The sequence below is a fragment of the Dermochelys coriacea genome, chromosome 5 (assembly GCF_009764565.3).
Source record: "Dermochelys coriacea isolate rDerCor1 chromosome 5, rDerCor1.pri.v4, whole genome shotgun sequence".
Lineage (NCBI taxonomy): Eukaryota > Metazoa > Chordata > Testudines > Dermochelyidae > Dermochelys > Dermochelys coriacea.
This window is the reverse complement of record NC_050072.1, coordinates 38,712,423-38,739,243: the sequence shown is the minus strand read 5'-3', so window position 1 is coordinate 38,739,243 and position 26,821 is coordinate 38,712,423. Positions and strand designations below refer to the sequence as shown.

Below are 26,821 nucleotides of genomic sequence, written 5' to 3'. Positions count from 1 at the left end.
ACTGCTATTTGCTGAGATGGTCTTGTCATCTTTGATATGCTCTGTCTTTCTTTGTGGCATTAGTGTAAAGGAAATAAGCTTACAGCAGAAAGTGATGTGAAAGGGTGGCATGTTTTAATCAGTGAATGGATCAGTAATGTTGATTTCATTAGTTGAATTAAATTAATTGCAGAACGTAGACATATGTTTATGCACTGTGGTGAGTGTGTGCATATACTGCAGTTTGTGTGTGTGTGTGTGCATACATAAGTATAACAGGAAGTGTATTTAATGTAGAAATGGTAAAATGTGCTTATGGCCTAATCAGAATCAACAATGCATGTTAAAATGAACACACATGCAGCATAGCGACCAGGAAAGGGATTTAGACATTACTGTAGGAAGATGACTTAATGAAGTGAAGTGTGTGGATATAGTGTTGAGAAAAAATAAAACAAAAAACAAGCAAGATTCAGGAGGCATGGAGAATAAAAAAAATTATCAGAAGAACTGCTGTTATACAGGGTGCTTGTTTAGACCTGCATTAGAATAACAGGGTACCTTTCCATTGGAGATATTATTGCTCCTTGGAGAGGAGAAGAAAAGAAAACAATGTTTCCAAAGCGTAGGAATGTTTGTTTTCAAAGAAATGTGCTGATAAGAAGGCATTACAAATGCGTTAGAGAAAGCTAAATACAATTAAGTGTCTTCTCCCCTTGATCAATGTACATAAAGTCCCAAAAATATCAAACTGTTCATATTAGTTATGGGTTCAACAACCTGGTGAACAGCTTATAAACAAGTAAATCAAGGTAAAAACTGAATTTGGATAGAATTGTTTCCACAAAGGTTGAAACCAAAATTAATTTGTCAAGAAAAGTCAACAAAGAAAATACAGTATTTTTTGGGTTTTTTGTTTGTTTTTGTAATAAACTTGTAAGAAGTTGAGCAATGGATAATGCTTAGTATCTCGTAATTGACTCTCTCCTGTTGAAGCTATTCAACTTTGTATTACTCAACAGTCATTGGAGCAGGAATTAGAATCTGGGTGTCCCCCTTCCTAGCTGAGTGCCCAGCCACCTGACTATAAAGTTTCTTTCTCTCTCTCTGTGGCCCAATGACTGTTCAAATATTTTATACAAAGTGGAACAGCTTCGACAGGAAAGAATGAAAGAGACTCACGCTAGGTCAGGGGTTCCCAAACTTGGTTCGTAGCTTGTTCTGGGTAAGCCCCCGGGAATGGCGAACTGTGTCCGCGGGGAGCTGCGAGTGGCCATACCTGTGGATGCTCAGGAAAACAAAGCGTCTCCCGGCCCACCAGGGGCTTACCCTGAACAAGCTGCAAACCAAGTTTGGGAACCCCTGACCTAGGTCATTCTTCTAGGTCTTCTGCCAATTTATTTTATTTTATTTTTTTTTGGCCCAACTCTTTTTGTAATGCCAAATTGAAGACAACAAAAGCAATGAATTCTGAAAGGCACTGGAAGTTGTCAGTGTGGAAGTCTAGGGCAAAGTAGAACATGGTGAAATCTTCTAGCTTCACCTAATCTGGAAAGTATTGTTGCGCCAGTTAACTTGGAAACTATGGGAAAAATCTTCACCCCTTCTACCCCCACTCCAGCCCTCTTTCTCCAGGAAAAAGAACTAGCAAGGTGTGAAGGGGCCGTAAAAGCCCTATATCTGGCCAAGTGAGGACTCCCCTCATGCAGACACTTTGAAAGAGAGCCGTAAGACTGCTTTCCAAAGACAAGTCCTTGCCTTTCTGTACGTGGTATGCCAGGCCAGAGCTAAAGTTATGTTTGGGGCAAGATGCCAGGCAATACTGTGGCCAGTAAGGTAGCCTGGGGAGTCTGTCATAATAGGATATGTCTACGCTGAAGTGTAATGAAGACATGGCAGCACAGGATTATTGTGGGCCAGCTGCCACCGGGGATCCTGGATATGCACTCAAGTTGCTGGCCTGAGTCAGTATCCATGCTGCCTCATCATCACTGTTATTGTTACCAGCACCAGTGCTACCTAGATTAAAGTTAGTGTGGGAAGCCTACCCATGTTAAAATTACACCTTAATTTATGGTTTGGATGTATCCTTAGGGCCGAGCACAGAGTCTAACTGTAACTAATTAATCCTGAGCACTACCTTGGGGTGTTCCAGTTTAGGGTTGAGATTCTGTCCTTAAATGTCCCTTTACATGTTGTTTACCCTATCACTTTTAAATGTAAGAATTGAATGACAAATCTTGAAATTAGAAAGGCAAGGTCGGTAAGGTAATAACTTATATTGGGCCAACTTCCATTGGTGAGAGAGACAAGCTTTCGAGCATACACAGAGCTCTTCTTCAGGTCTGGGAAATGTATTAAGGGCTTGTCTACACTTTAAAACACTTGCAGTGGCACAGATGCACGAATGCCACCTAGCACTTCAGTGTCGCTACCTAGACGGATGGGAGGGGTTCTCCTGTCGGCAAAGGTCCTCAAACTCTCTGAGAGGTGGTAGTTAGGTTGACAGGAGAATTCTCTTGTCAACCTAGTGCTAGGTACACTGGGGGGTGTGTTTAGCTCTGTTTGGCTGTGTTGCTCAGGGGTGTGGATTTTTCACAAGGCCTCAGAGTGTCACAGCTAAATACAAGGTGTAACAGATTGTTTTGCATAAGTAGTTAACGCATTTCAAGAAGGGACCATTCAAGGTGAAAATGGCCCGGTAACACCTTACTGGTCATGGGGGGGGGGGAAGGGGAGGGTAAAAAAAGCTGGGGATGGGGGTTAGTGAGTTAAAGATTGTTGTAATAAGCCATAAATCCAGTGGTTATGTTTACACTGCACTTTCATCAGTAAAACTTTTGTCGGTCAGGGGGAGGCTTTTGCACACTCCTGACCAACAAAAAGTGCCGGTGTGGACAGCACTTTGTCAGTGGGAGTCACTCTCCTGCTAACAAAGCTACCACTCCTTGTTGGGGGTGGCTTTATTTTGTTGGCGGGAAAGCTCTCTTCTGCCGACAGAGAGCGGCTATGCTGCTTACCCAGTGTCTCTATTGAGTCCATGGTTTTTAGTGTCTAGCAAAGGTATGAATTTAAGACAGGTTAATCTTTTAAATGTGTTAACTTTTGAGGATAAGGACTGAGAGGTCACATATAGAGTGAGGTAGTTAAAACCTGTTGAAATAAGCATCATTTATCCTTCTGTGGATTATCTTCCTGATTTGTTTGTGTACTTATATTTACTGTACATTTTTCACTGGCTGGGCACCCCATATATCTTGTATTCTCCTTTTCCATACCTCCATTTTTCTGCTCAGGGAATATTATGATCTTTAGATTAATTTTTAAATGGTGCTGCTCTTTTCCTCACAGAAATTATTTGTTTGCTACTTCTTGGACTGTTTCTCCTACTTTTTTGGTAGGTGACTTGCATTTTCACTAGTTCAGACAGTGGAACTAGCTGCAACACTTATCTGACAGATAGATGAGACATAAGCTATAATAAATCTGAAAGTACGTTGTTTAAAACTACATCTACCAGATGTTCTTTTTGTTTTCTTCCTTTTGGATTCCAGTCACGCTGCTTTCTTTGTTCATATGATGCCTTCATAAAGGTCTCTGTGCAATTTCCAGACTTTTAAAGGCTTGGTAATAGTACATCTGTTGGTTTTATATTCCTATTTGGGATAAAATGGTCATCAAACTTTTTAAAAACATTGCCACGATTATTCTTCTGTAAATACAAATTATGTATAGACTTTGTGTTAAGTTGTGTTGCGATTTAAAATCTGGTGAAGCACTTCTTTTACTCAGACTATTCCAGGGGTTTATCAAAGCAAAATTCTTGTGGAGAATGGGTCTTTGGTATTTTCTTTATTTATGCTGTTTCAAAATCCGTCAACTTTTGACACTACTTTACTGGCATCACATAACAGACTTTTGTCACTGAGCAAGGAATTTGGTTAGAATAAGGAAAACAGTATTACTGATAAAGCCTCTCTCTCTACCTTTGCTTCACTGTAGATCTTTTACCTAAAACAGTGGTTCTCAAACTTTTGTACTGGTGACCCCTTTCACATAGCGAGCTTCTGAGTGTGACCCCCGCTTATAATTAAAAAACACTTTTTCATATATTAAACACCATTATAAATGCAGGAGGCAAAGCAGTATTTGGGGTGGAGGCTGACAGCTTGTGACCCCCCACATAATAACCTTGCGACCCCTGAGGAGTCCCTGATCCCCAGTTTGAGAATCTTGGACCTAGAACCTTCTCCAGCCCCTCTTCACTGTTTTTCTGCTGTTTTAAAGAAACAGTACACATCCTCACCATATCCGATTGGTTTCTGGCAAATATTCACAAAACTAAACCCTCATAGCAACAAATATGACGGAATAGTAACAGCATCTGCTTCAGAAAAGAAAACTAATTAGAAAAGTATTTCTCTTAACAGATATATTGTCATTGTTCATGTGATCAAAAAATGAAGGATGAACCTTGAATTTAATTTATAAAATATAGATTACTCAAGGCTTCTGTGACATTTAACTGAATCAGTTAGAAGAGGCTTTGCTATTCACAAGTATCTTGAAACAACATGTTCTTCGTTTGTGGTGTATTGTTTCATTTTACAGCTATTCAATGCTTTCTGTTTCCTTGCCATCAGATTATATCAGATGAAGTCTTTGAGAGAGACTCATCCACATATAGCAGAACCTTAAAAGTCCTTTACAAATAAAGTGATTTAAAGCTTTTTACAAAAATAATAACCTTTTGTGCCTGAACCTGTTGATAGAATATTTGGCTGTCCTTCAGTTAAAAAAGCAACTAAAATGGCTTCTGCCAGTGAGGAAGAAATGCATAGAAAGCACATACAACAGAAGAGGTCCAAACAAGCCTTTACTTTCAACTGTCTTTGTTTTACATTTAAAAAAACAACAAACTTTTTAGTCCATCTTTGAGTTTTCAAACAATGGCTAAATCCATATATCCATATCAGAACATGTGAAGTGAATTAAAATTGTAATAATTACTTTCCAGTGATGTTAGCAATATTGTACTTGTGTAGCAAACTTTACATACACTAATTGGATCTTACTACATTCATGTGTTGACCATATAATTACCCCATTGTAAAAGAGGCACAGAGCCTGATTTTGATCTCACAGTGATTTATACCAATATAATTTTATAGATTTCAGTGAACTTTCTAGAGAGTGTCACTGGTGTCAGATCAGAAACACTCACAGATAAATTATTGTTTAAGTAAGTAAACGGAATGGTCATATTGCGTCAGATCAATAGTCCATTTAGCCCAGTATCCTGTCTCTGATAGTGGGTAGTGCCAGATGTTTCAGAGGGAATGTATAGAGCAGGGGAATTTCTTTCCCCTGTTGTCCAATCCCAGCTTCTGTCAGTTAGAGGTTTAGGGACACCCAGAGCATGGGATTTTGTCTATGATCAACTTGGCTAATAACCATTGATGGACCTGTACTCCATGGATGCATCCTATTTGTTCAAGATTATGCAGATAGTCATTGTCAAAATGGAGATAGAACCCAGTCTCTGTTTTAACTTGCTGCACAATTTTCAAATTAATTTTTTCTTTTAGTCACCAAGTCCTGACTTTCTTTTTCTTCTATATTAGTAGCTGTCATCAGAAACTCCTAACACAGAGTGTATAGGAAACTGCTCTATTATTATAAAGAACAAGAAGTACTTGTGGCACCTTGGAGACTAACAAATTTATTTGAGCAAAAGCTTTTGTGGGCTAAAACCCACTTCACTGGATGCATGCACTGGAAAATACAGGTTTCAGAGTAGCAGCCGCGTTAATCTGTATTTTCCGAAAAGAAAGGAGTACTTGTGGCACCTTAGAGACTAACAAATTTATCTGATCATAAGCTTTCGTGAGCTACAGCTCACTTCAACGATGAAGTGAGCTGTAGCTCACGAAAGCTTATGCTCAAATAAATTTGTTAGTCTCTAAAGTGCCACAAGTACTCCTTTTTTTTGGAAAATACAGTAGAAGATACATCTCTATCTATCTATATCTATATACACACAGAGAACATGAAAAAATGGGTGTTGCCATACTCACTATAATGAGTGATCAGTTCAGGTGAGTTATTATCAGCAGGAGGAAAAAAAACCAATCTTTTGTAGTGATAATCAGGATGGCCCATTTCCAGCAGTTGACAAGAAGGTGTGAGTAACAGTAGGGGAAAAAATAAGCATGGAGAAATAGGTTCAGAGTAGCAGCCGTGTTAGTCTGTATTCGCAAAAAGAAAAGAAGTACTTGTGGCACCTTAGAGACTAACAAATTTATTTGAGCATAAGCTTTCGTGAGCTACATGCATCTGATGAAGGATGCATCTGATGAAGTGAGCTGTAGCTCACAAAAGCTTATGCTCAAATAAATTTGTTAGTCTCTAAGGTGCCACAAGTACTCCTTTTCATGGAGAAATAGTTTTACTTTGTGTAATGACCCATCCAGTCCCAGTCTTTATTCAAGCCTAATTTAATGGTATCTAGTTTGCAAATTAATTCCAATTCAGCAGTTTCTCATTGGAGTCTGTTTTGAAGTTTTTTTGTTGTAGTATTACGACTTTTAGGTCTGTAACTGAGTGACCAAGGATTGAATTGGAATTAATTTGCAAACTAGGCCCCTCAGTAGCGAATAGAGTACCCTGAGGACATGTCAACTGAAGAACATCAACAGCACATGGAAGTAGATACTCTGGGAAGTCCTATTGCATAAAGACTTGGGAACGAGAAGGAACTGGACAGCCAGTTACACAAATAATCCCCGTTAAAATAATAGAATGATTGATTAGCTGTCTACAGGATCTAAATCGTGTGCCATCCCAACCTTTTTGCAGGGGAAAAACACTGTTAGCTGCCGTTGCTATCTGACATGCAGACACAAACCATGCACTTACCGGTTACAAACTATGATAAATTGTTCTGTGGACAGGGTTGTAGTGGCATAATTTCCACCACCACTCATCCAAATATGTGGAAGCCCTTTCATGTGAAGAGGATGTGGGTTTTAGTGAGAGGAAACAGCTGATAGAGCATCATTCTATGTAGTATCTCTTGTTAACCCATAGAAATTCCCATGGAACTCCTTGTGGAAGTTACACTAACCCCATTGTTAATGTCTGTAAAACCCTGCTTTAGGGAAAGGGGAGACCCTCTGTCCAGACCTGGGCTCTATGGGATTTATCCACCAATCATGGGACATCCAAAGGATTTAGGACCATGCCCCCTGGCCCAACCATGGATATGAAATCTTGCACATACCAATTGAAAGATTTGGTGGAACTCTGAGTGAAAACTGGTGTGTTTTCACTTAATTTTGTCCTTTCTATATTTTTATATAGGAGGGCATGATGTGGCTCATAATTTTTTTTTGAGAGGGGTCTTCCATGTTGTCTTGAGGGGTAAGGCTATTGAACTTAATTTTTAGTCACTAGTCTGCTATAGAAATCTAGCTAATATTTGTTTGTGAGTGGTAGATCCTTCTGACCTCTGTAATTCTAACAGTATGTGAGCTGGGCTTCCAAATAGAAAAGTGAAAATATGATGGTTTGATAGGAGTTCCTTCTATGATAGCAGAGAAATTACTGAATAACTTACTCATGGCTTCAAAACAATGTTATAACTAATCCTTCCAAGTCTAATGGAAATAAAAATAATTAACTTATCCTGAACCTCCATGTATATATTTCAGACTTGGTAACATGAAAATTAGATACACTTTGAACAATTAAAAAAGGAATATGCTATTGCAACATTAATGATGAAGACTTGAAATTTACACAGGTTAGACATGTTAACTCTTTCCCCCAAAATATGCATTATATTGTTTTACAGTTTACAGCATGTTGCGTTCATTTTAATGCCTTATAATATTTAAGTTACAACAGCTGTGAGAACTAGCAGGTACTAAAAGATAAAGTAACCCTGCTGGTTTGTGTTTGACAAACTCAGCCATGTAAGGATTCATAGATTATTAGTCTAAAAGGAGCTACTAGGAATGATCATCTAATCTGACCTCATGTATAAAACAGGTCACAGGATTTCCTTAAAATAATTTCTGTTAGAATTAGATTATCTATTTTTTTAAAAAATAATCCAAAATTGATTTAAAAATTGCCAGTGATGGATCAACTACCATTGCCTTGGGTAAGTTGTTCCAATGGTTAATTACCCTCTCTGCTAAAAATACATGCCTTAGTTCTTATCTAAATCTGTCTAGTTTCTACTTCCAGTCATTGGATTGAGTTACACCTTTTTCTGCTAAACTGAAGAGCCCATTATCAAATTTGTTCCCCATGTAGGTTCTCCTAAACTGATCAAGTCACCCTTAACCTTTGCTTTTATAAGCTAAATAGTTTGAAATCCTTGAATCTCCCACTCTACGGCATGTTTTCCAATCCTTTAACCATTCTTGTGGCTCTCCTCTGAAACCTCTCCAATTGTCAAAATCATTTTTAATTTATGGACTCAAGAACTGGACACGGTATTCCAGTAGCAGTCATATCATGTCATATATGGAGGCAATATAAGTCCTCTACTCCTACTCAAATTTCCCTTGTTTATATGTGCACTGATCCCATTCTTTTGGACTCAGCATCTAACTTTGAGTTCATGTTCAGCTGATTATCCACTATAATCCCTAATTCTTTTTCTGAGTTATTGCTCTCCAAAACAGAGTCCCTCGTTGTGTAAATATGTATAAATCTTTGTTCCTAGTTGTATGCATTATATTTAGCCATATTAAAAACACATTGTTTGCTCTCACCCATTTTACCAAGAGATCCAGATCAGGCTAAGTGACCTGCCTTCTTCATTATTTACTACTCCCTCCACAGTCTTTGTATCTTCTGAATACTTAATCGGTGATTGTTTTCTTTCATTTCTGAAAATGTTAAATAGCAGACGGCCAAGAATCAATCTCGCTAGATACACAGCTAATAAATGATGATTTCCTGTTTAGAAGTTACATTGTGAAACGAGTCAGCTTGCCGCTTTTTAATCCATTTTTAAAATGTGCCATTTTAATTTTGTATCATTTTATTTTTATAATCAAAATGCTGTGTGGTACCAAATCAAATGTTTTACAGACGTCTATATTACATCAACACAAATACAGTTATCAACCAAACTTGTAATCTCATAAAAACATACCCAGTTAGGATTATCATTAATTACCTTGTTTTAATTCTTTATAATCTAGCCCCATATCAACCATTTCACTATTTTGTCCAGGATCTGTGTTAGGCTGACAGGCCTGGGTTAATCCGCACAGCTAGTTCCCTCCTAAATGCACCCTCTGCTGCCCCTACCTCCCACCCCCTTTTCCCCTAGCTATCTCTAGGGTGGATGGGTATCGGGGCTTGTGGAAAGGGAAGGGGAAAAGAGGGAGACCAGTTGCAGAGAGAAAGATTTGACAAAAAGAAAAGGAGTACTTGTGGCACTAAGGTGCACTAACACCGCTGCTACTCTGAAAGATTTGACAGTTTCCTAGCAGTGTGAACAACCCCACTACATGTGTGTCACATTTGGGCATGTGAGAAAAGGTTTGTGAATAGATTAGAACTGTGAGAATCGGTGATTTGCGGGGGGAGAGGGGCTTTATCTGGAAGTTCCAAAAAATCAAAGAATAAATGTTTCAGATCAACTTGAAACAATTTTTTCAAAATTTTCATTGAAAAATTTTTGGTTGAATGAATTATTTTAAATAAAATTGAAGGAAATTTCAAAACAAAAAGTCATTTCAAATCAAAACATGTCATATAAAAGTGCTGAAATGTTTTTACATTTTCAAAATATTTTTTCCAACACAATTTAGTGATACTGAAACGAATTTGCAAAACATTTTGGTGTTGCCACATATGCATTTTTTTTGCCAAAAAAATAGTTTCAGCTGAAAAATTTTGCCCAGTTCTAGAATGAATACTTCAGAAGTTCAAATCATACAGCTTTATTCTCGGATCTTTTGGTAGCCAGACTCTTCTTTTTCTCTGTCAAGACTCCCCCTGTAACAAAGGAAAGAAAAGAAGTAAGGCCAAGTAGAGTCGGGCTAGAGGAGTCAAAATAGCCTAGTTAATTAATTACTAGTAAACTTATAGAAACTGTGAGGCCTTATTAAAATAAACACAGGTGTGTGTGTATATATAGAGATGCCTATGTAAACATGGCAGTTTAAATTTTTAATTAAGTTAATATTTCCACATGGGGAAAATTATTATCTTGATTATTAAAACCCATAATGATCAGTTTTCTTTCTACTATATGTATTTTTGGACAGAACATTTTCCTACTTCTTTGTATTCACAATGAGTTAGTAAGATGTATATGGCACCATTTTTTTCTATTACAAAAAGTAGGATTTCATTTTCATATGATGGGGTTTCTTTGATTGGTCTTCTGTTTGAGTTGCGTTTGCCCTTTTGGTGACTTTTTTTTTTTAACTCGCATTTAGCTTTTTTGGTTTTATTTGTATTCTGATTCCATTGAATGATAGATTCAAAACTACAAATATGTAATTTAGTGACTATGAAAGTATTTGTACTCTGTTATATACAATACTTCACTTTTGAATTCAACCAACCTATATCTCCACCCATCATAAATATTCTTACATTGACTTTGGCACTTAAATATCAAATTATATGTGCTTTAGAAATACCTTAAATAGATCTTGGTAGGGTGTGCCATTTAATATTCAGGATTTAACTGCCATAATAGTATTGATAAGCTCCATGGCTTTGTTTATTTTATGTTGCACAATATGTTTTTTACTCACTGACTTTTATCTCAATCTTCTAAAAAAAAAAAACAAAAAAACCCCCCATCAACCTAAATAGTCAATTATAAATAAATAAAATGTCCCTTCATAACAGGCTATCCAACTCTATTCATGTGTCTCTACTTTGTTGGTTTCACAATCTTCTGCTGCTTAAACTGATTATAGAACAGAAATATATATATTTTACTTTTTTCTGCTTACCATCAGTATATTTTCTTTAAGGATATTTAATGGATACTTACCAGTCCTTTTCTTTTGCCCTGCTTCACCACTCCTACATCTTAGGGAGCCCAAATAATTACAGATTGATGCATGTGAAGCATTTCAAGAGAGAGGTTCCATCAAAGCAGAGAGGAGGCAAAGTATACCAGTAGCATAGAGAAAGGAGAGGGATCATAAACAATGCATACTCTGCTTGCTTTTATTTGACAACAGAAAGAGATCTAGAGACTCATGCAGTGTGTCACTCAGGCTTCATAGGAAAAATCTAAACCTTATACCATCAGAAAAGAATATTTCAAAGAGTAGCCATATCACACTATGATTTTAGCTAGATGTGTGTACATGTGAGTGAGATTAAAGGCAATGTTTAAACAAGCCATAGATATAAAAAAAATTAACAGTAATTTGCTTTTAGAGCTATTAAAATAAATGTACAGCTTTGTAAGAGATGACAGTTTGAATGAGGTGAAGATCAGAGTTGCTGTTAGCCTTGCCAACATGGGCGAAATTGTATCTGTTTTATCAGGATAACAAAGTTTTCTCTTTTCTGGAACTACTAGATTCTCTCGGTTTCCTCTACCATACCCTACACTTTCTAAATCACTGAACCACTTGGATCACCTTACTAGAAAAAAAATTGGTTTTAATTAAAGGTTTAAACAAAAGCAAGGTGACAACCTACTGATCATATAAGGTTCTACTCAAGATAAGTTCAACAGTTCTGTAGTTGAAATGTTGCAAACATAATTCTAATTCCTCAGCAAAAAATTTTATGTAGTGTTTCTATGGACCCAAAACACCTATTCCTAACAGTCCTTGCAATCTCTTTCTCCAGGCTAGTCATTTTGTGGAATATTTCTCTGTTATGGAAACTAACCATTTTGATAGACTTTTGACTAACAAACACTGACACTAAGAAAGGGCTCTGTGGCAGATTGGCAGCATTCCTACAGAACCAAGTTTTTAGAAGATGATGTAAACTGCCTGTTGATTTACACATGTAGGAGGCTGTTTCTGACATTTATCTTTTTCCTTAAAAAAAAAAATGTCCCTTTCCATGGGGAAAAAAAAGCATAATATGCATCCTGTTATTAACCATCCGATGAAGTGAGCTGTAGCTCACGAAAGCTTATGCTCAAATAAAGTGTTAGTCTCTTAGGTTCCACAAGTACTCCTTTTCTTTAACTGATATAGCAGTAACTGTGAACTGTGCACACATTCAGCTGAATAAACCAGCAAGGGGCAGAAATATGCTCCAAGACATAAATGGTATATCTACCCTGCAGTTAAAAACCTGTGGCTGACCCGTGTCAGCTGGCCTGGGCTTTGGGGCTGTCTAATTGTGCTGTTGGTGCTTGGGTCTGAGAGTCTGGGCTCTAGCCCAAGTCCGAAAATCTACTCTGCAATTAAAGAGCCCCCATAGCCTGAGCCCCATGAACCTGAATCAGCTTACATGTGCTGGCTCCGGGTGTTTAATTGCAGTGTAGACATAATCAAATGGTTCTTGACACCTAGTCAGGAAAGAATTCAAAATGATAATCCTCAGTGGTTGATCTTATACTCAGTACAAATTTAAATAGTCTTAGGGTTTGTCTATATTGCATTCTTTAGCCATGACACTGCAGTTGTGATAAGTATCTGTTTAACAGCATGAGGGATGAAGCTCCTTGTACCCATTCCCTTTGTGCACCTGCTCAGGGACAGCAGGGCCGTCCTTAGGATTTATTTCAGAGTAGCAGCCGTGTTAGTCTGTATTCGCAAAAAGAAAAGGAGTACTTGTGGCACCTTAGAGACTAACAAATTTATTAGAGCATAAGCTTCGTGAGCTACAGCTCACTTCATCGGATGCATCCGATGAAGTGAGCTGTAGCTCACGAAAGCTTATGCTCTAATAAATTTGTTAGTCTCTAAGGTGCCACAAGTACTCCTTTTCTTAGGATTTATGGGGCCCTATGCAGTATTATTAAACTATGCCCAATGGCAGCTCGGGCTCACAGCCTGGGTTGGGGAAGGACAAGGCAGCAAAGGATACCGAGACGCCCAGCCCACCTCACAGTTTCCTGCAGAGACCTCCATACCCTCTTCCTCACGTAGAATGTGTGATGCTGGTGCATTCGGCTCTGTGAATATGGCTCCTACCTAAGGAGACTGCAGTGCACACTGGGTGTGCGGGAGCTGACCCACTCTTACCTACTGCCATGGGCTGGGGGTGAAGCTGCTGCTTGGGGAGGCTAGCTCCCCAGCCCACCTCTTCTGCCTATGTCCCCACCCATACTCCACCCCTGCTCTGCCCCAGGCCCCGCCCACACTCTGCCCAGGCCCAACCCTCTCTCCACGGCCGCCTCCTTCTCTTCCCTCCCTCTCCCTCCTCACCCCCTTTCAGCCAAATCCCTGAATCCAAATGAAGCAAATGACATTTGAAAAAAACCACTCTTCTGCAATTTCTTTCTAAAGAAAAGGGAGCATGTTTTCCACTGCATGCCAGATAGTGAAGACTGGACGTGCAGAAGGTACCGAATTAAAAGCACTAAATTTGGGAATAAAAAAAGATTAGTCACAGGTTTTTTGATATACTCTGAAGATTGTCAGAGATTTATTTGCAAAAATTTTGTAGTAAGGGCTGTCCTGCTGAATACAACATTCAATATTATGAATACATGATATAGCTCTTCTGTTTTACATTTTTAAATCAGTATTCTAAACTGATTTATATTTTAAATGTACTCTTTAGCCTTCACAAAGTAATCATTCCAGATTACTACATATTTAACTCACTGAAACAAAGACATCATTTTAAATTAATCAGTCACGGAGGTTTAGTGAGTTCATAACAACGTTCATTGCTTTAGAAAAAGGGAACATTAATTTACTTTGTGTGATCTCCATAACAATGTTTCTGAAATTTCACCAACTTTAAAAAAAAATATGTTTCCAAAGATTTTAGGCATAACAAAGGATTGTATATCTTACTAAGGTACTGATTTTGCTGATGGGGTTCTCTTAAAACTAGAGAACTAGTTCATCAAATAGTCAGAAGTAAAAAAAGGGAAATGCGTTTGGTCCAACTATCTGGAAGGAAAGGGGTGTTGTCCCTTTAAGGGCTTTTCTTCAACAGGGGGGTGAAGGGAGAAAGGGATAGACAGAAAGGACAAAAAGAAAAGGAGTACTTGTGGCACCTTAGAGACTAACAAATTTATTAGAGCATAAGCTTTCGTGAGCTACAGCTCACTTCATCGGATGCATTTTCACAAAAGCTTATGTTCTAATAAATTTGTTAGTCTCTAAGGTGCCACAAGTACTCCTTTTCTTTTTGCGAATACAGACTAACACGGCTGCTACTCTGAAACCTGTCATTACAGAAAGGACAGGAAAACTTTGGAAGCAACTTTTTGTACCGTAGTCATTAAAATTAAAATGTGTATTTTAGATAAGGGTGGTCTTTTGAAGGATTTATTTAAAAAACTGTCTGAAATTCCAAGCATTTAAGGCTAAAGATGAATACTCAGATTGTGCATCTAAAAATTTATGCAAGGATTTTTTGAGATGTGATTTTTATAATCTTCAGCAACATGCTAATGAAATATTTTAAAGCAAATTTGAAACTAAGGTCCTGTAGACTAACATGTTCTCGGTAAATATTACGGTAATGCACAACTGTTTTTGTCAGTAAATTCAGAAACTGACAGTATATACCCAGGGGTTGGCAAATGCCTATAAAATGGCTTCATTATCACTTTATTGGATCTTTAACAGTTTCAATGTTGTGCTAATAGTCTGGCAGGCTGGAAGACTTTTCACTTTAAGTTACTAGATCCCCTCTGGAGGAAGACTCACCAGGCTGCAGCAGCTAACTGTGGGAGCCTGCAGGAAGGGTCAGAACAGGGATAGGAAGAGGTAGAAGGGTGGACACTAAGACCCAGGGGTGCACCAAAGTTTTGGGTGCCCTACGCAGCGGCATATTCTGCATATGCCTAAGGATAGGATGCAGTGTAAACACCATTGTAGCAAGATAGCTGGCCTATTCAGTTGGAACTGGGCTCAGTGCTCCTGTTCCAGTCCAGGTGTTCCCAGCTGGCCCAAGTAAGGGCAAGACAGCCCTTGGGGACCTATAAGAAGCCTGGTTAGATCCAGTGAGGGGAACAAAGTCAGTCAGGAGTCATGAGAGGGGCAGACGAGGCAAGCTGAGCTGCTATAGAAAGATGGTTCCTGGGAGAAGGTTAAAGGCAGGAGAGCAGCAAGGGTGGTTTGCTGAGTGGTGTCCCCAAGTCAGAGAGCTAGGTTGAAGAGAACTGAAGGCAGAAGGAGCAGCAGCAGAGGGAGATGCCTACCCGCTCAAAGCCAGAGAGCCAAAGCCAAGGGTTAGAGAGGGCTGATGAAGGGGGGAGCAGTGGACGGGCTTATCCGCTGATCTCTCATTGCTGGAGAGTAGGACCAAAGAGAACAGTGAAAGGAGGATACTCTGTGAAGAGAGGCTGTGGAGGTCCCGCTGGAAAAGCAGGTTTCACAATAGAAGAAAGGGCTGGGGTGGGCATCCTGACAATGTCTAACAGAGTCCATGTATGCCAGAAGATGCCAGAATGGGGCATGTGTTGTGTTAATGCCCAAGTGGATATATGATTTTTTTAAGGACTATTTTCACTGGTGTGATATGGTCTTTGTTTAAGACTTTTGTTATGGACTGCTTGTACAATGGTGGTTAATACACTATTGTGGGACTGGAAGATAAGCTTCTGTGGAGTTACTAGGGATTTAAAAGGGAAACTGAGGTGAGAGGCCACATGCAGGGCTACCCTGAGGCCCCAAGGGGGGGTGCCTGGGAGGGGGCCTCCTGTTATAACTGTGTATTATAAATATTTTAGTTAACCTAATATATTAATGGCAGATAAATATTAGAGTGGAACTGTAAATGACATTTTAATGGGCTCTGTTATAATTTCTATTTATCTACTATTATGATGTAATACTTATATTTAGCGTGCAGCCCAGAATTCCCACAGAAGATAGAAGTCCTGCTATGACAGGCTTTGTACAAATGCAAAGGTATTATGCTCCAAATAACATGATTCTTATGGGAGAGAAGGTGCGTGAGATAAAATGATGATAGAATTGTAGGACTCGAAGGGACTTTACTAGCTCTCTAGTCCAGTCCCCTGCACTCAAGGCAGGACTAACTGATAACTAGACCATTCCAGACAGGTGTTTGTCTAACCTGTTCTTAAAAACCTTTAGTGATGGAAGTTCCACAACTCCCCAGGTAATTTATTCCAGTGATTAACCACCCTGACAGTTAAGAAGTTTTTCCTAATGTCCAACCTCAATCTCCCTTGCTGCAATTTAAACTCATTGCTGCTTATCCTATCCTCGGAGGTTAAGGAGAACAGTTTTTCACCTTCTTTCTTGTAACAATCTTTTATGTACTTGAAAACTGTTATTTCCCCTCTGTCTTCTCTTTTCCACACTAAACAAACTCATTTTTTTCAGCCTTCCCTTGTAGGTCATGTTTTCTAGATCTCATCATTTTTGTTGCTCTTCTCTGGACTTTTTCCAATTTGTCCACATCTTTCCTGAAATGTGGTGCCCAGAACTGGACACGATACTCCAGCTGAGGCCTTATCAGCATAGAATAGAGTTGAAGAATTATTTCTCGTGTCTTGCTTACAACACTCCTGTTAATGCATCCCAGAATGATGTTAGCATTTTTTGCAACACTCTTGACTCATATTTAGCTTGTAATCCACTATAACCCCAGATCCCTTTTCGCAATACTACTTCTGAGGCAGTCCTTTACCAGTTTGTGTGCGTTCAATTGATTTGTTCCTTCCTAGATGGAGTACTTTGCATTTGTCCTTTCTGAATTTCATCCTGTTTACTTCAGACCATTTATCCGGTTTGTACAGATCATTTCGTGGTTTAATCCTGTCCTCCAAAGCACTTGCAATCCCTCCCAGTGTGGTATCGTCTGCAAACTTTATAAGAGTACTCTGTATGCCATTATCTAAATAATTGATGAAGATATTGAACAGAACTAGACCCAGGACTCATCCCGCAGGAATATACTTGATATGCCCTTCCAGCTTGACTGTTAACCACTGATAACTACTCTCTAGGAATGGTTTTCCAACCAGTTATGCACCCACCTTATGGGAGCACCATCTTGACTGCATTTCCCTAGTTTGTTTATAAGAACGTCATATGAGACAATATCAAAAGCCTTACTAAAGTCAAAGATATGTCACATCTACTGCTTCACCCTTTCCCCAAGGCTTGTTACCCTGTCGAAGAAAACTATTGGGTTGGTTTGACACAATTTGTTCTTGACAAATCTATGTTGACTGGTTTCACAGTAGTAGCCCTGTTAGTCTGTATTCGCAAAAAGAAAAGGAGTACTTGTGGCACCTTAGAAATTAACAAATTTATTTGAGCATAAGCTTTCGTGAGCTACAGATCCAATGAAGTGAGCTGTAGCTCACAAAAGCTTATGCTCAAATAAATTTGTTAGTCTCCAAGGTGCCACAAGTACTCCTTTTCTCTATGTTAACTGTTACCTATCACCTTATTATCTTCTAGGTGTTTGCAAATTGATTTGCTTCATTATTGACTCCGTTATCTTTCCAGGTACTGAGGTTAAGCTGACAGGTCTGTAGTTCCCTGGTTTGTCCTTATTTCCTTTTTTATAGATTGGCACTATATTTGCTCTCTTTCAGTCAGGGGTGAAAGTAAAATTTCTTACTGGTACAGGGCAGGGGGCAGCTTTGTGCCCCCAGAAGGGGTGGGGCTGCGGGTGGAAGGGGCGGGGCTGTGGGGGCAGTGTCCCCCAGCCTGCCTGCCTGCCCACGCCATCAGCGGCGACTTAAAGGGCCCGGGGTAGCTGCTCCTTTTGCCCTCCCTGCCGTTGGCGGCCTGGGGGTGACAAAAGGGGCAGGGACGTTAAAGCGCTGCCATGGCAGTGCTTTAAGCAGGGTCCTTTTGCCGTGGCAGCGCTTTAAAGCGCTCTTTGCTGCAGCTGTGCTTTAATGTCACTGCCCCTTTTGCGCCTTCCATTAGCGGCACAGCCAGTAGGGACCCAGCAGGGCCACCGATGGGGGGCGCAAAAGGAGCAGCGACATTAAAGTGCAGCTGCGGCAAAAGCACCCTGCTTAAAGCACTACTGCAGCAGCGCTTTAAAGTCAGAAGTACGGGCTGGGACAGCCGGCCAGTTTTTACTGGTATGCCGTACCGGCCCGTACCGGCTTACTTTCACCCCTGCTTCCCATCCTTTAAAATCTCTTCTGACTTCCATAAGTTTTTGAAGATAATTGCTAATGGCTCAGATATCTCTCACCCACCTTGACGCTAATATCCTGAGACTGACACAGCTACAACTATGCTATATCATACATGATTCTTAAGGGAATTCTAATGATGGCATTATTGTCTTTATAGTTGGGTATTTGCTAGCTTTCTTGTATTTTCAGAGGTTTATAACTAATCCATAAAACCCATTTATTTATTTGTAAATTAGAGAGGAGAAACATGCTGTAAGTGTTTTGGTTGCACTGAATCATGGCTTAGTATCACAGAAGTCAGAAATTATAACGAAGCATTAGCTCCTTTACTTCACATTCCCTTCCCTCATCAGTACAGGATGATTCCCTATGTGGTGGTCTCCATTGCTTCATCCAATATTTCAGACTGTTTTTAATTACTCTTTGCAAGAATCAGCTTCCCTTATCTTCTGCCTCATTTTCCCCACTACAGACTCACATAGTTCACTCACAGTCCCTTCATAAAAAGAAAAGGAGTACTTGTGGCACCTTAGAGACTAACAAATTTATTTGAGCATAAGCTTTCGTGAGCTACAGCTCACTTCATCGGATGCATTTGGTGGAAAATACAGTGGAGAGATTTATATACACACACAGAGAACATGAAACAATGGGATTTATCATACACACTGTAAGGAGAGTGATCACTTAAGATGAGCCATCACCAGTAGCGGGGGGAAGGAGGAAAACCTTTCATGGTGACAAGCAAGGTAGGCTATTTCCAGCAGTTAACAAGAACATCTGAGGAACGGTGGGGGGGAGAAATAACATGGGGAAATAGTTTTACTTTGTGTAATGACTCATCCATTCCCAGTCTCTATTCAAGCCTAAGTTAATTGTATCCAGTTTGCAAATTAATTCCAATTCAGCAGTCTCTTGTTGGAGTCTGTTTTTGAAGTTTTTTTGTTGAAGGATAGCCACCCTCAGGTCTATAATCAAGTGACCGGAGAGACTGAAGTGTTCTCTGACTGATTTTGAATGTTATAATGCTTGACATTTGATTTGTGTCCTTTTATTCTTTTGCGTAGAGACTGTCCAGTTTGACCAATGTACATGGCAGTGGGGCATTGCTGGCACATGATGGCATATATCACATTGGTAGATGCGCAGGTGAACGAGCCTCTGATAGTGTGGCTGATGTGATTAGGCCCTATGATGGTGTCCCTGAATAGATATGTGGACAGAGTTGGCAGCGGGCTTTGTTGCAAGGATAGGTTCCTGGGTTAGTGGTTCTGTTGTGTGGTATGTGATTGCTGGTGAGTATTTGCTTCAGGTTGGGGGGCTGTTTGTAAGCAAGGACTGGCCTGTCTCCCAAGATCTGTGAGAGTGATGGGTCGTCCAGGATAGGTTGTAGATCCTTGATGATGCGTTGGAGAGGTTTTAGTTGGGGGCTGAAGGTGATGGTTAGTGGCGTTCTGTTATTTTCTTTGTTGGGCCTGTCCTGTAGGAGGTGACTTCTGGGTACTCTTCTGGTTCTGTCAATCTGTTTCTTCACTTCAGCAGGTGGGTATTGTAGTTGTAAGAATGCATGATAGAGATCTTGTAGGTGTTTCTCTGTCTGAGGGGTTGGAGCAAATGCGGTTATATCGTAGAACTTAGCTGTAGACAATGGATCGTGTGGTATGATCTGGATGAAAGCTAGAGGCATGTAGGTAGGAATAGCGGTCAGTAGGTTTCCGATATAGGGTGGTGTTTATGTGACCATCGCGTATTAGCACCGTAGTGTCCAGGAAGTGGATCTCTTGTGTGGACTGGTCCAGGCTGAGGTTGATAGTGGGATGGAAATTGTTGAAATCATGATGAAATTCCTCTAGGGCTTCTTTTCTATGGGTCCAGATGATGAAGATGTCATCAATGTAGCACAAGTAGAGTAGGGGACGAGAGCTGAGGAATTGTTCTAAGTCAGCCATAAAAATGTTGGCATACTGTGGGGCCATGCGGGTACCCATCGCAGTGCCGCTGATTTGAAGGTATACATTGTCCCCAAATGTGAAATAGTTATGGATGAGGACAAAGTCACAAAGTTCAACCACCAGGTTAGCTGTGACATTATCGGGGATACTGTTCCTGACGGCTTGTAGTCCATCTTTGTGTGGAATGTTGGTGTAGAGGGCTTCTACATCCATAGTGGCTAGAATGGTGTTTTTAGGAAGATCACCAATGGATTGTAGTTTCCTCAGGAAGTCAGTGGTGTCTCGAAGATAGCTGGGAGTGCTGGTAACGTAGGGCCTGAGGAGGGAGTCTATATAGCCAGACAATCCTGCTGTCAGGGTGCCAATGCCTGAGATGATGGGGCATCCAGGATTTCCAGGTTAATGGATCTTGGGTAGCAGACAGAATACTCCAGGTTGGGGTTCTAGGGGTGTGTCTGTGCGGATTTGTTCTTGTGCTTTTTCAGGGAGTTTCTTGAGCAAATGCTGTAGTTTCTTTTGGTAACTCTCAGTGGGATCAGAGGGTAATGGCTTGTAGAAAGTGGTGTTGGAGAGCTGCCTAGTAGCCTCTTGTTCATATTCCGACCTAGTCATGATGACGACAGCACCTCCTTTGTCAGCCTTTTGATTATGATGTCAGAGTTGTTTCTGAGGCTGTGGATGGCATTGTGTTCTGTACGGCTGAGGTTATGGGGCAAGTGATGCTTGCTTGTCACCATGAAAGGTTTTCCTCCTTTCCCCCCTGCTGCTGGTGATGGCTCATCTTAAGTGATCACTCTCCTTACAGTGTGTATGATAAAACCCATTGTTTCATGTTCTCTGTGTGTGTATATAAATCTCCCCACTGTATTTTCCACTAAATGCATCCGATGAAGTGAGCTGTAGCTCACGAAAGCTTATGCTCAAATAAATTTGTTAGTCTCTAAGGTGCCACAAGTACTCCTTTTCTTTTTGCGAATACAGACTAACACGGCTGCTACTCTGAAACCAGTCCCTTCATAGGAACTAGTTTATTTAACAAAATAGAACAGTTCCATTCAATAAAATCTTCCAACCCGAATATCCACAGTTCTCTCTAGCCTTCTCAAATCTGACCTCTACCTGGCCTTTGCTAAAAAAAACATTCCCAACCAAGACCTGTTCCCTGCAGATATTTTCAATTTACTGGTGCAGAGAGCCTCTTTCTCAACCCTAGGTCTCCTCTCTTTGTTTGGATGGACTCCTTATACGTGTCACCATTTCTGTGTTGCCATCACATAATCCTTGGCCACCTGACCCAACTGGCAGCCGAAGACTTGAAATGGAACACTGGGCATGCTCATGTACCCTGTATATTACATAATGATTTTTCATTTTAAGTTACCCATCTGAGTGCTTAGAACAGTAAAAATAGACTGTCTTTGAGGGATTTTTGATTTTATATATATACAAGCTATTGTGGGTTCAGATCCCTCCACTGTCTCTTTACCATCCACAAGCTTCTTGTTCCTTATTTTGAAGACTCTACACAAGTCAGTTCTGTCCTATAGCATATCTGTTCTCATTTCTTCAGACTTACAAAACTTGCTGCAATAACTCTTCCTGCTCCACATTTCTCACAACTTTCTTGGTTGTCATCTTCTACTCTCATCTCTCTTCTCCTGTGTTGCCTAATATGTATGGAATTTTTCTTTTGCAGGGTGCAGCAGGTTTTCATCCTTTACTTTTTGAAATTACCCCTGAAAACACAGTGCCATCATGAAGATTGAACATTAAACCATCACCCATAGAAGTGTTACTACTTTATTTAGGAATAAACTAACAAACTGCACCACTGTGTGATGCATTCATCTCCCAATGACCTGGTACTTTAGTTCTGAATAGTCATCTGTTTACCTTTTTAGATTGTAAGCTTCTTGAACAGTGACCCATCTCTTCTATATTCTGTAGTGCATCAAACACTTTGTCAGTTCTTAGCAAATACATTCTTGTTATTTATTATTTGTTTTAATATAACACAGCCACAACTAGATTAGAGCTCCATTCTGCTGGTTAGGTACAAACCCATAGTATGAGACAGTCTCCTGTTAATGATATTGATTATTTAATTTAGACAAATAATCATTGTGCCTGCTGAGCAAATATTTATAACCAAAATCCTTATATGGAGATTTTTGTGGACAATAGGCTGCCTAAATAAGTACAATGAAAGCTTATGCTCAAATAAATTTGTTAGTCTCTAAGGTGCCACAAGTCCTCCTGTTCTTTTTGTAACTAAGCACAGAATACTTAATAGTGGGTGTAATGCCACTGGTCCTCAGCTTGCATGATGCACAACTTACTGTACTATTAAATATATTAGCTTGTCTGGGCCAAATTAATCTCTGCTGTAATTCTACCGACTTTGGTAGAGTTATGCCAGGAATGAATTTCACCATGGGAGTATATTTTAGGAGTATTACTTAAATGAACCAAGAAATTCATAGTTTAACTTATTCCTTGTTTTGCACATATCTGTTCTGCTGCATCCCTCTTGGCTGTGTATATGTGACGAATCTGTTAATGCTGCGACTAAAACCATAACCTTCATATCCAAAAGAAGTAGCTCTCTTTCAGCTAAGAGTCTTTATTAGGCATTTGTGAGAACAGTTGCTTATATCCACTAAAGTCCTTCAGCTTGTAAAGAACGAGATCATTACACCTGGAGTTTCTTATACCCCTTCAGCTGCAGTAGGTTTTATCTACCAAAGAGTTTATAACAGGCACTTGTAGTCATTTTCCAGATTGATCGCAACAATGTGCATCAGTGTGTAAAAATGTGAGCAAGGAGGAGTAGAATTTTTAAAAAGACATTTTAAGATTACAGCGTGTTGCCAGCTAGCTTCAAGTGAATAGACTTCCATTTTGTTTTATGGAAGGGACTTTTTATACAATGACAGGAAGCCCATATCTTTTTGTTTAGGAGACAACATAGCCTAGCAGATAGTACACTGGACGGGGGAGTCAGGAGACCTGAGTTATGCGTCCAGCTATGCTTTAGACTTGGGCACTTGACTGCTCTGTAGCTTAATCTCCCCACCTGTAAAATGGGGCTAATAGTTGCCCAGGTTTAAGTGCAGAGAGATCTATATGTGCAGAGAGCAAGTGAAACAGGAAAGGCACATTGATTTTGTATTTTCTTTATTATAGAGGAATGTAGTGTCAGAAAAAAACTGACCGGGAAAGAATAAGCCTTGGAACTCAATTGGCAAAGGAATAAAAAAAAAAAAAAAAAAAAAAAAACCAAACCGAAAAAACAAAATCAAAGATAAATTATTCACCCTCAGTCATTAAGCTGTATTTTGAACAAGAGACTATGTGTGTGTCCAGAATAAGTATGCAATAACTCTCATGTGAGGTGAGGATAATTTCAGTTTTAGTTATTTAGGTTTTAATTTTTCTAGTGCAAAATGTTGAGAAGTTAGTTTTGCAATCTAAACTACTCTCGCATAAGAGCAATGGTTAATGGTACAATAGGCTGTTATTGAAATCGTAATGAATGTTCCATTTTTGAGGCATCACTCTGAGTTCACTTAACATACCCTTTGCTGTCAAAGTATAATTGACTTTTCGTGAATAGATTTTGTGATGAGGATAGCACTAGATTATTTAAAAATGTAAACATGAAGAGCAGACTGACATCCATACAAAACTGCAGATTAACATAGCTAAATTTTCAGGTTCAAATGTTTTACAATACATGCTATAAAACTTCCAGATGTTCATGGTGATTGAAATGAAATTACAAATAAAATAAAAATAGGCCACAAGAATCAGTTATTTTAAGGGGGTTTGTTATAATTTAACACAAACTAAATGTTGAAACATATTTTCTTTTAATTAGGCTGTCATTGATTTGGTATTCACTACAATAGGGTTTACAATGCTAGCCATTCATATATTATTTTCATAGGCACTTCACTGTAATTCATAAAAACAAAATAGATTGTGTGTGTAGGTTTAAATCCCTAATGTTTACATATTTTTGTGTTGAAATTGATGTTTACAAAGGAAACTATGTATTGTTATCCCATATTTTTGAAATTCTAGTCAGCTAGGGCCTGATCCATTGACTAAAGTGGACTTTGGATCGCGTCCTGGTCACAAGGTGAATTATTGGTATTTATTGGCTAGTAAAATATAATTAATTCTTCAGTTTCTTCAGCTGAAGTGGGTACAGGCATTTTGTACACACGTTCGTATCTCTTCATAACAATACTTGAAGACTGTGTTTAGCCCCGGCACAAAGATTTTGTGTAGTACATAACAATGGAACATGAAGGCATTTGATCTATATCCATAGAGATTGCACATTTTGAGATATGTATCATGAATGCATAGGGCAATGAAGTACTTTAGTAGCACATAACTAATCTGCTGTATCTAGCATATTTTAAAATGCCCTCAATATACTGGACCATATTCATTATGAATACATATTTAAGTGTTACAGAACTTTGCAAAAAAAAGTGTTAATTGCAATTGTAGCATGCAATGTATTGTATAATCAAATAAAAACAAAAAGGACTTGCTACTATGCAGGATCAGTTAAAGCATGTAATGACATATGGATATCAAACATAGCCATGGAAAATGCTTATTTTCTTCTTGACCATTACTAAAAAGACCAAAAAGAGAGTTCAAGCTGAGTTAAACTGACCACCAAAGAAGTAGAAATTGAGCAGAATTTACCATGTTGTCCAATTGTATATTTTTGCTGACTTTAGGAAAGGACAGTGTATGTCAGAGGCAGCCTAAATGGGATGCTGCAGTTGCTAAATAATCACTTATTTGAGGACCATCAGAGTCAATTATGTAATAAGGTGTTGCTTAAATCATGGCAGCCCAAAGGCTGGAAACTTATGGACTCATCTTTATGGCTTTAAATATACCTGGCTGTGGTGATTGTGTGAGATGTATGTATTGCAACAGGTTTGCTGTTGGTAGCACAGTCATATAGAAAGTGTTATGTTTCCTGAGTTAGCACAGTAGCAAGCATAGCAACACAGCCTTTGACCATTCATGAGATAGCACTCACTCAGAGTAAGAATATTAAAACAATGCCCAATAATACTCATTGTTTAAAAAAATCAATGGAACAGCTATCGCCAACAATTAAATACAGTCATCTGATTATTAGCAATTTAAAAGCAAAGGCTAATGCAGAAATGTGTTCCAACTAAATTAGGGTTGCAGGGATAGTGAACCATCTTTTCTTTGAAGTAGCCTGTGCTTAGTCCCACTTGAGGATGTGGCTCTTCAGTGGTGCTGAACTTCGATAGTGTTCTGGAGTGTAGTGTACACTGGAAAGCAGAGTACCCCTCCTGCTAGTGAATGTTCAGAGCTGAGCTTATAAAGATTGTGTAGTCCTCAACTGTCTTATTTCTTTCTTAGTGGCAGCTAAGTGTAAGCATAGGTATCTATATTCCAGGCCCAGAGTCTTGGTTTGGTTTTTTTAGCAGTCTTTTTGTGTTGATGATCTTTAGTTTTTAGCAGTGTTAGTTAACCTGAGGTAATTTTTTAAATACATTTCTAAGCTATCTCCTGCTTAGTTCAAGGGCATCCTGGCTGATGTAGATCTCCCAGTGCATCTCATATTCTCCCATCTTCCTGAAGTCAGATGCACATAATTGCTCCCTAATGTGCCTCAGGAAAGGCCATTCCTTGGATCATCATTCTACATATTGGGCCTTATACTTCAAGTGAAAAAGGACAAGCACTCTCTCCACCAAGCTTTCCTAATGTCAGAGGCCTTCACAAACACCATGAAGATTTGTTAGCATCTTGAATTTGAACCTTCTGATCTAACTTTGGAATTTAGTGTCCCTACTCTTTCCCTGTGACACAACATTTTAACTTAAAATATGCATACTTTCTAGCTAGCTTACCAAAAATACCTTCATTTCTGCAGTGGCAATAGCCAGTATCAATATTAAGTGCTATACTATGGCCTTTCCATTGTGCCCAGGATGTTCACTAAGCATTTAGCAGTAGTGGCTGCATATATCAACCGTACACACCTAGGTAACTAGCTTACTTGGTCTTACAAAAATCTTTGGAAGATTTCCCTGAAGGCATGTGGCCACTCAGGAAATATCCTTTATAGGTGTAATCTTAGTATCAGTTCAAATCAGGTCTTTTCTTTCTGAGGAAACACTTGTGGGGACTTGCCAAGCCATACTCCTACAGAAAGAGAAACCTCAAACAATTGTCAAGTTCTTGTGATTACTGGGTCTCATGGCTTCCTCTATATAATATGGGACACCTTATGCCAGATTCTGCATAAAACTGTTACCACGTTGGTGGACAACTGTTAGGGTTCCCTCCCTACTCTGTACTCGGGTACAGATGTGGGGACCCTCATGAAAGACCCTCTAAGCTTATTTCTACCAGCTTAGGTTAAAACTTCCCCAAAACACAAATGGTTTGCTCTTGGAGGGTATGCTGCCACCACCACCAAGTGATTTAACAAAGAATCAGGGAAAGGACCACTTAGAGTTCCTATTCCCCCACAAAATATCCCCCCAAGCCCTTACACCCCTTTCCTGGGGAGGCTTGGGAATAATATCCT

The 26,821-nt window shown here is 39.4% G+C and overlaps 1 protein-coding gene across 2 annotated transcripts in view; it reads left to right on the top strand.

Annotated features, from left to right (window-relative positions):
• PDE4D (phosphodiesterase 4D) overlaps nucleotides 1-26,821 on the top strand; it is a 1,154,521-nt gene that overhangs the window by 501,099 nt on the left and 626,601 nt on the right. The gene's annotated exons all lie outside the window — the stretch shown is intronic.